Raw genomic sequence first — 8,923 nt, 5'->3', positions numbered from 1 at the left:
CCATAATTGTTGGTTCCACATTTTCAGATTTAACCAATTGCAGATCAAAAATATTAGTAAAAAAGACAATAAAAATGATAATACAATAAAATAATACAAATAAAAAGTAGAGTATAACAACTGTTTACATAGGATTTACATGTGTTAAGTACTCGTAATATAGAGATGATTTAAAGAATACAGAGAATGTGTGTAGGATACATGCAAATACTACACCATGTTATTTAAAGGAATTGAGCATCCTTGTGTTTTGGTATCCAAATGGAGTCCTGGGACCCATCCCCCACACAAACAGAGGAACAACTGTATGTATGCTTTTGTGTCTAGACTTTCCCTCAACTAGTGTGCTCATGGAATTCATCAATTACCATGTACCACAATTTATTTATTCATTCTATGGTGAATAACGCTGCTGTGAGCATTCTTGAACGTATCTTTTGATGCATTTATATTGGGCAGATACCTAAAGGAGGAGCTGTTATGTCCAGCATTGGTAGACATCATGAAGTAGGCTTCCAAGGTGATTTTTCTCAATTTGTAGTCCCAGTAGCTGTATATGAGAGTAGCCACTGCTCCACAATTTTGCTCACAATTGCATTGTCAACTTAAAAAATATTAGGCATCTTGGCAAATGGTATCTTATTATGGTTTTAATTTGCATTTTTCCTTTGACTAAAAAGTAGAGAAACTTTTCATAAACTTTATGATTTTCTTTAAAAATTTTATTTTCTTGACTTGGTATTTATAGTGCTTCTTGAACATGTCCCAGTATCTATTCAGTTTTGAGAAATTTTCAACCACTACTATTTTAAATATTACCTGGACCCAACCTTCTTCATCCTTTACTCCTGGGATTCCAATTACTTATGCATTAAACTTTTCTACCATGTCTCACATGCCTTGCATTCTTTCTTGTATTTTCTACTCTTTTTTCTCTTTGTGCTTCATTTTCAATATTTTTCCCGTCTAACTTATCATTCACTGCCTAATTTGATGTTAAACCCATTTGATGAGCTTTTGATATTAGTTGTTGTATTTTTCAATTCTAGAATTTCCATGTTTAAAATATCTTCCAGTTAAAAAAATTCCACTTCCTTTAATTCCTTGAGCATATTCATCAACATGCTTTTCTTTTTTTTTTTTTTTTTTTCGTTGAGACGGAGTCTCGCTCTGTCACCCGGGCTGGAGTGCTGTGGCCAGATCTCAGCTCACTGCAAGCTCTGCCTCCTGGGTTCACGCCATTCTCCTGCCTCAGCCTCCCAGGTAGCTGGGACTACAGGCACCAGCCACCTCGCCCGGCTAGTTTTTTTGTAGTTTTTAGTAGAGACGGGGTTTCACCGTGTTAGCCAGGATGGTCTCGATCTCCTGACCTTGTGATCCGCCCGCCTCGGCCTCCCAAAGTGCTGGGATTACAGGCTTGAGCCACCGCGCCCGGCCCATCAATATGCTTTTTAAGCCTGTATCTGATAACTCCAATTTCTGGTTATTTATTTTCTCTTCGTTTTTAGTAAATTGGTTTCAAATAAGTTCTTATATTCTTGTTTGGCTGGTTTTCTTTTTAGATTAAACTTCTTATTTTGGAATACATTTAGATTTACTGAAAAAGTTGCAGAAGTAATCTAGACTCCTTTCAGCCAGTTTCAGTTTCTCCTACTATCTCATATCACTGTGATAAATTTGTCAAAACAAAGACACCAGCACTGATATGTTACTATTAAACTGAGCTCCAGAGCCCTGGATATTTTTGATTGAATGCCAGGCATTTTGGATGATGAACTGTGAAGGTAATTTGAAGCTCTGGATGTTTTCTTCCTTCAAAGGTAATTTATTTATTCTTCTAGTGGGAGGATGGGCTGGGGAAGATTCTATGATAATATTGAAATAATCTGAACACGGATTTCTTTATCCTGAGGACTGATCCAGTTCTGATTTACCTTTCTCTTTTGATATAGTCTTTTGGAGCTCCAACTGGTGGCCTGGGATATCAGGGCCTCTCCTCCTTGTTGGGCTGTGAACTCTATTTTATTTTTCCCTTCATACCTGTGAGACTGCCAAAGCTCTGTCCACTGCTCAGCCTTTCAGTCACCACTTTCACTTTCAGAATTAATAATCAGCTTGAGGGAAAAGCGGCCCCAAATATGCACGTCTTAACTCCTTTGGCTTTTTTTTTTTTTATTCAGATCTTGAACCTGCAAATTTTCCTTCCCCTGGTTACTCTCTGATGCCTTCAAGAGTGAAAAAAAAAAAAAAAAAAAAAAATATATATATATATATATATATATATATATATATATATGCGCCTGTGTGTGTGCGTGTGTGTCACACCAGGTAACTCATATAAGTGAATTCATATAGTATTTGTTATTTTGTTGCTGGCTTCTTTCACTGAGGATAATTTCCTCAAGATTCATCCATGTTATAACATGTGTCATAATTGCTTCCTTTTTAAGGATGTCTAACATGCCATTGTATGTGTATACCAAATTTCATTTATCCCTTCATCTACTGATTAACACTTTTGCTGCTTCCACCTTTTGACTATTGTAAGTAATGCTGCTATGAATGTGAGTATACAAACATCTATTCAAGACCCTGCTTTTAATTCTTTTGGATATATACAGTGAGTCCTCATGCAATGTTGTTGATAGGTTCTTGGAAACTGAGACGTTAAGCAAAACAATGTACTGTACAATGAAATCACTTTTACCATAGACTAATTGATATAAACGAGAGTTAAGTTCCTGTGGTAAATAGTACATTGTTTTGCTGAAAGTCACAGTTTCCAATAATCTATGGACAACATTACATGAGAACTTACTGCATCCTGAAGTAGAATTGTTAGATCATATGTTAATTCTCTGTTTAAATTTTTGAGGGACTACTGTACTGTTTTCCATGGTGGCGGCAGCATTTTGCATTTCCACCAACAGTACACAAGAGTTTCAATTTCTCCATATTCTTAATAACACTTTTTATTTTGTTTTTAAAAGTTAAAAAAATTTTTTTTGATAGTAGCCATCCTAATGGATATGAGGTAGTATCTTCTTGTAGTTTTGATCAAAAACGCTTTTGGATGCTTATTTTTCAATGTCCAATTTAGACTATTTTTATATGTAGATAAAACTTATATGTCCCCACACGTAGTGTGGAGTAAGGGATCTGCTTGGATCACAGCTGGAAATTTTACTTGTCAGGCCTTCCAGATGAGCTAACATGATAAGCCTGTTGGAAGTTTGTTTGCCCTGATGGCAAAGGCTCAGTTCAGGCTACAGGCTATGCCGGTACAGTGCTGTCTGTTACTCATTTCTGCCCCGGGCCCAGTCCTCTGGACTCTCATCTGGATCCTACCAAAAAGCTCACATTATGTAAAAAATTTAAAAAGTGCCTCTGATTAAAAACTGTGTGTGACACTACTTTGTGTGTCCCTAAAGGAGAAACACACACACAAAAGAGAAAGGGAGTTTTCTGGCTCTGAGTACATCTTCCAGAATGGGACCTTTTCCACTGTGGGGCACGGAGAAGGTGGTCAGAGTGTGTGGAGCTGTTCACCAGCTTGCTTTTCCCTGGAAGAACTCGCCCACATCCTGAGAGCCAGTGGGTGTGGCCAGAGAAATACTTTGTGCTGCAAATGACAACCGTTCCGGGGGATGTCAAGAGACACCTGACCAGACTTGTTAATAAGTTCATACGAGCTATCCTGGATTGTCTCAGAAATATGTGGGGGAACTTTGAGTGGAAAATGAGCAGCAGAGGACTGGTGGGGGTAAAATACAGATTATTGCTATTGATGTGACCCCATTTGAATGAAAAGCTGGTGAAATAGAAGGAAACCTAAGATGCATGCACGTAGTAGTTTTGGGATTGATTTGCCAAATGGCTGTTAGCTGGAGTCTGCTTGGTTTAGCAGCTATTTGAGAAAATCTGTCCCCCCATCTCAGCCCTTAACCTTCGCAGACATTCCTGAGATATCAATCAACCACGTTTCTGGAGGCCATTTCTTCTACAACATTTCTTGCCCTGTTGTACTAAAACAACAACAACCACAACAAAATCCTTCATGTTCATGCATTTTCAGGAAGTGATATCATATGTGCATACTGGTAAAATTAGCCCCAGGGTTTTTCTCTATAGAAACACAACAAAAGAAAACTTTGTCACCTAATTACGATAATTTATTATTACTGTCATGTAACTGGATAGACAATGATTTCAGTCAAAAAGCCATACTTGTATGTTGTTATGCTTACATACCAGCACAGCCCACATTTATCAGTAATAATGATTAATAATGATGATTAAACTAGCTTTTTGTTGCGTCCTTAAAAGATCTCAGTTTAGATATGATGCCTATGTTAACTGTCTACATACACTTTGAACAGGTCCAATTTTTAATGCTCAGTGTGACTAGAGAGGTATGTATGTGTGTGTTTTGTATATATGTCTGTTGTGTGCATGTGTTGTGTATGTGTGTGTGTTGTATGTGTGTATGTTGTGTGTTGTGTGTGTGTTTCTAATTTACAAAAAATACCTTTTCTATGTGGGCAAAAACGTATGGACATGTACATACACACATTGTTATTAAGAACTTAGGATATGGATGTATAGGGCATAGTTTTTGCCCTTAATGAACTTAGAAACTGATTAGCTATGGAACCAGTGAGTGGTAACTGGGGGAATGTAGACCCTCTTAGGGATGGAAAGAAAGGTTGGCTTATAACTTGAAGTGCCAGTTGAGTAGGGGTGCTCAGGTTTGATCAGGCTTGAGGTTCAGTAAGAATGCCAGAACTGGCCGGGCTCAGTGGCTCATCCCTGTAATTCCAGCACTTTGGGAGGCCGAGGCAGGCAGATCACTGGAGGTCAGGAGTTCAAGGCCAGCCCAGCCAACATGGTGAAACCCCATCTCTACTAAAAATACAAAAATTAGCCAGGTGTCGTGGTTCACGACTGTAGTCCCAGCTACTCAGGAGGCTGAGGCATGAGAATCTCTTGAACCTGGGAGGCAGAGGTTGCAGTAAGCCGAGATCGTGCCACTGGACTCCTGGACTCCAGCCTGGGCAACAGAGCTAGACTCTCTCAAAAAAAAAAAAAAAAAAAAAAAAAAAAAAAAAAAGGAATGCCAGAACCAAAGGTTAAAGCAACAAAGTCAAAAACTAAAGCTACTTAGGTTGAGATGGTCCTAGAATGCCTGTGGGAAAATGTGTAAGATAAAGCTCAAGTTGCTTTGTCAAAGAAAATGGTCAGAAGATTATTTCTCAGAGTAAGGGAGAGCACTGGCCTTTAAAAGTAGGGCAACTGGGTTGAAATTTATGTATTAAGTTTCTGATGTGCAAAAAACTGCAACTTCCTCTAGTCTGTATTACTGAACTCATTTTTCTCTGGAGACTTCCAGCTAATATAAACTTGCCAAATTGAAAGTAACACAATCTCTACTGGCTTAATTCAAGTTCAATTCAAGGTTAGTCTCTGTCAGGATGGCTTCTCTTCTCTTCCTCTCCTCATTGAGCCTCAAGCTGGAGGCTCTATGCATGGGAGCGGGAGAGGTGCTCCCATCGTATTCTGGGAATAGGAGCTAGGAGGACCGGAAGTCTGCATCTGGTCTTTGTGCTATCTGGTTCTGTTGGGGGCTGGCTTTGGCAGCTGATGCATGCATGGACAGCATAAGTTGTCATCCCTTGTCTCCTCAAAGACAGGTGCCATGGCTGAGGACTTACTCTTGGGGACCTATCCATCTTCCCTAGTTTATTAGGCTTGGCTTTCTGTAGTTCTATAGATTTGGTCTTGCCAAGTCTACAAGGCAATCCCAATGTGGGCACACCACTGTAGAGGCCCTAGAGCCCTCCTTGTCTCTTTGCCCCCTGTTGTGGTGATTCTCCCAGGTAGGTTAGACAGTCTTCTCTGTCAGCCCTCTTTTGTGTGTTAGTCAGCCGTCACACCCAAGATGGAGTGCAGAGAGACTAAGAAAAGCCACTTCAAGCTCATCATCTGTAACTCTTGTACTGCCCTTGCTGTTCTACTGTGCAGCACCATATTGCCCTCTGTAGACAAGTAGAACGCCAGTCGGGATGTCCTCAGATTTTCTTTTCATCTATCTGAGGGTTCCATCAGAGTTTCCATTGTGCTGCCCTCTCCCTTTCGGCTGAAGCCTAAGGTTGGTAGGAACCCAGGCAGCGTTCTCACCATAAGAAATTCCTTCAAATCTCTATCTCCTCCACCCTTTCCCATTCATCTTCTCCAGTGAGAAAGTCCTTTCTTTTCTCTTGGGTAGGAGTTTCTCTTCCTCATATCTTCCTCCTTTTCCACCTTACAGCCATACTGCTTTCTGAGTAGACCAGAACTCATGTATAATGGGGATATTTATTAAAGCAGAGACATAAAGATGTATAAGGAGGAATTTAGAAAAGAAAGCCCTCAACAAAAGCCCGGATTTAAAAAATATTGTCTTCTTATGGACCCAGAACAATCTACTTGGTGAACTGAAACTGAACAATAATTTATTTGTTATACCAGGCCATACCTTCCCCTCCTTGTTTGAGACAGAGCCTCATAAATTATCCTTAATGCCGTATGGGCCACAAGGAATTTTACTTATAGTTAGATTTTAAAAAGCACTGATTATACTTTCAAAATGCCTGTTACTTCTATTCCCCAGCTCCCAAATAGACAGACTTCTGAAGCTCCCTCATGCCCATCTTCTCAATCATGGTCTTTTTCTGTGTGTTCACTTTGAGATGGACACTAGAAAGAAGATTAATTATACTCAGAAATATAAACATGTATACCCAATAAATAAGCACCTGGAGTGATGTGTGATGATCATATGCTCAGATGACCACCACATACCTGCTCTACTCCCAACATGATAATATTTGGAGGTGAGGCCTTTGGGAAGTAATTAGATTTAGATGAGATCATTAGGGTTGAGTCCCCATGATGGGATTAGTGTCCTTATAAAAAGAGAAAGAGACCAGAGCTCTTTCTCTCGTTGCCATATGAGCAAGAAAGCAGCCATTTGCCAAGACAGGAAGAGGATCCTCACCAATAACCAAATCTGCCCAGTACCTTGATCTTGGACTTCCTATTTTACAGAACTGTGGGAAACAAATGTCTGATGTGAAAGTGACCCAGTCTAATACAACCCCTAACCTGAGTCTTCCCACTCACTTGATTTGTTTTTCTCCCTTTATTTAATACAGATTTTTAGATTGTCTGCTTCTCTTTCTTCCTCTTTTTCTCCTTTCTTTCTTTTGTTCTTCCAAATTCTTTCACACCCAGTGTCACAACGTGATGCAGCTAAAAGTAAAGGTCTCCTGTGAATCAGGAGGAATGTCTTGCTACGGATAGGGGGATATTAAGATGGGTCATTATAGTCTATTGGAAGAATGGCTTGGAACTTCAGAGATTTGTGATTTACTGGATATAATCTCCTTTTTAAAAATTATAACTGCTGTGTTAAGTCATTCTTGCATTGCTAAAAAGACATGCCTGAGACTGTGTAATTTATAAAGAGAAGAGGTTTAATTGGCTCTTGATTCTGTACAATAATGGCACCAACATCTGCCTGGCTTCTGGTGAGGTCTGAGAAACCTTACAATCATGGTAGGAGGCAAAGGGGAAGCAGGTGCATCACATGGGCAGTGGTGGGGGGGGCGAGAGAGAGAGAGAGAGAGAGAGAGAGAGAGAGAGAGAGAGAGAGAGGAGGTACCGCACTTTTAAACAAGATCTCCTGAATACTCACTATCACGGGAACAGCACCAAGTAATGAGGGATCAGTCACCATGATCCAATCACTTCCCACCAGGCCCCACCTCCAACATTGGGGATTGCAATTCAACATGAGATTTGGGGGGGACATATATCCAAACTATATCAATTGCCCTTTTGTATGGGTTCTAAGAGTATGTATTCCACTGATCCAAAAAAGAACAATGCACACAAACACTCAAGAGGCCAACATAGCATGGAAAATAAATCAGAAGGAGACTTTATTATCTAGTCCAAAAGGAAATTTGTTTCCTACGCTGGATCCATGACTTTGATGGCTACAAACCAGTGGTCTATTTCGTAATGTAAGTGTCTTTGATATTCTCAGAGTTCAAAATAAATGATATATGTAAATATATATTAAATAAAAAGATCTATGCAAATGTACATGGTTATTATTATCAGTGTATGCTTTAAGTCTCTCTCCTCACCAAGTTCAGAATAATTTCTTTTTTCTCGATTCTACCTACCATAAAAAGCTTGTAAAAGGAAAGGTTTTCAAGCAGAAGAAAAACAGTGGCCTCAAGACTAAAGATGCTGTGATTTGTTTAATGATGAGAACATCTTCAAAGAGCCAACACTTCTTACAAAGCCCTTCTCACTAAACTTATATAATCATATATCTCTTTCAAATGTAGCTTCAACATATGAATTTTAGAGAAACACATTTAGTCCATAACAGGTGTAGAGGGCAAAAGATACTTAGCCTTATTAGAAAAGATCTATTTGTTCCTTTAAAAGAAAATTTTACTACCATATAGCTTGTACACTTTCTATAATCGTATGTATAAATAGAAAAATTAGAAGTAAATATTTCAAACATTAATAGCAATAATTCTGGGTTGGAATATGAGTGATTGTTATTACTTTTGTTTGTTTTTTGTACTTTTCTGACCAGATAAAATTTAGCCAAATAAAAATCAAATCAAATAAAACTTCATGAACTCTCTTCTGGCTTTGTCAGTGACACCTGGCAGCATTATCCCCGCTCTACTGAAGTTTTTGTATTATTTGGTTAATGCACAACAGCAATGATTGATGGCCATGACCATACCCTAAGTCAAGAAATTTTGTTGAATACCTATTATGTGCAAATTGTCCTGAACAAAATAGAAAATTTTGCAAAGTTGGTTCAAATTTTTAGTCTCTAAAATGAAGATTT

This window comes from Rhinopithecus roxellana, chromosome 16 (assembly GCF_007565055.1).
Source record: "Rhinopithecus roxellana isolate Shanxi Qingling chromosome 16, ASM756505v1, whole genome shotgun sequence".
In the NCBI taxonomy this organism is placed as follows: Eukaryota; Metazoa; Chordata; class Mammalia; order Primates; family Cercopithecidae; genus Rhinopithecus; species Rhinopithecus roxellana.
This window is presented reverse-complemented; position numbering follows the sequence as displayed.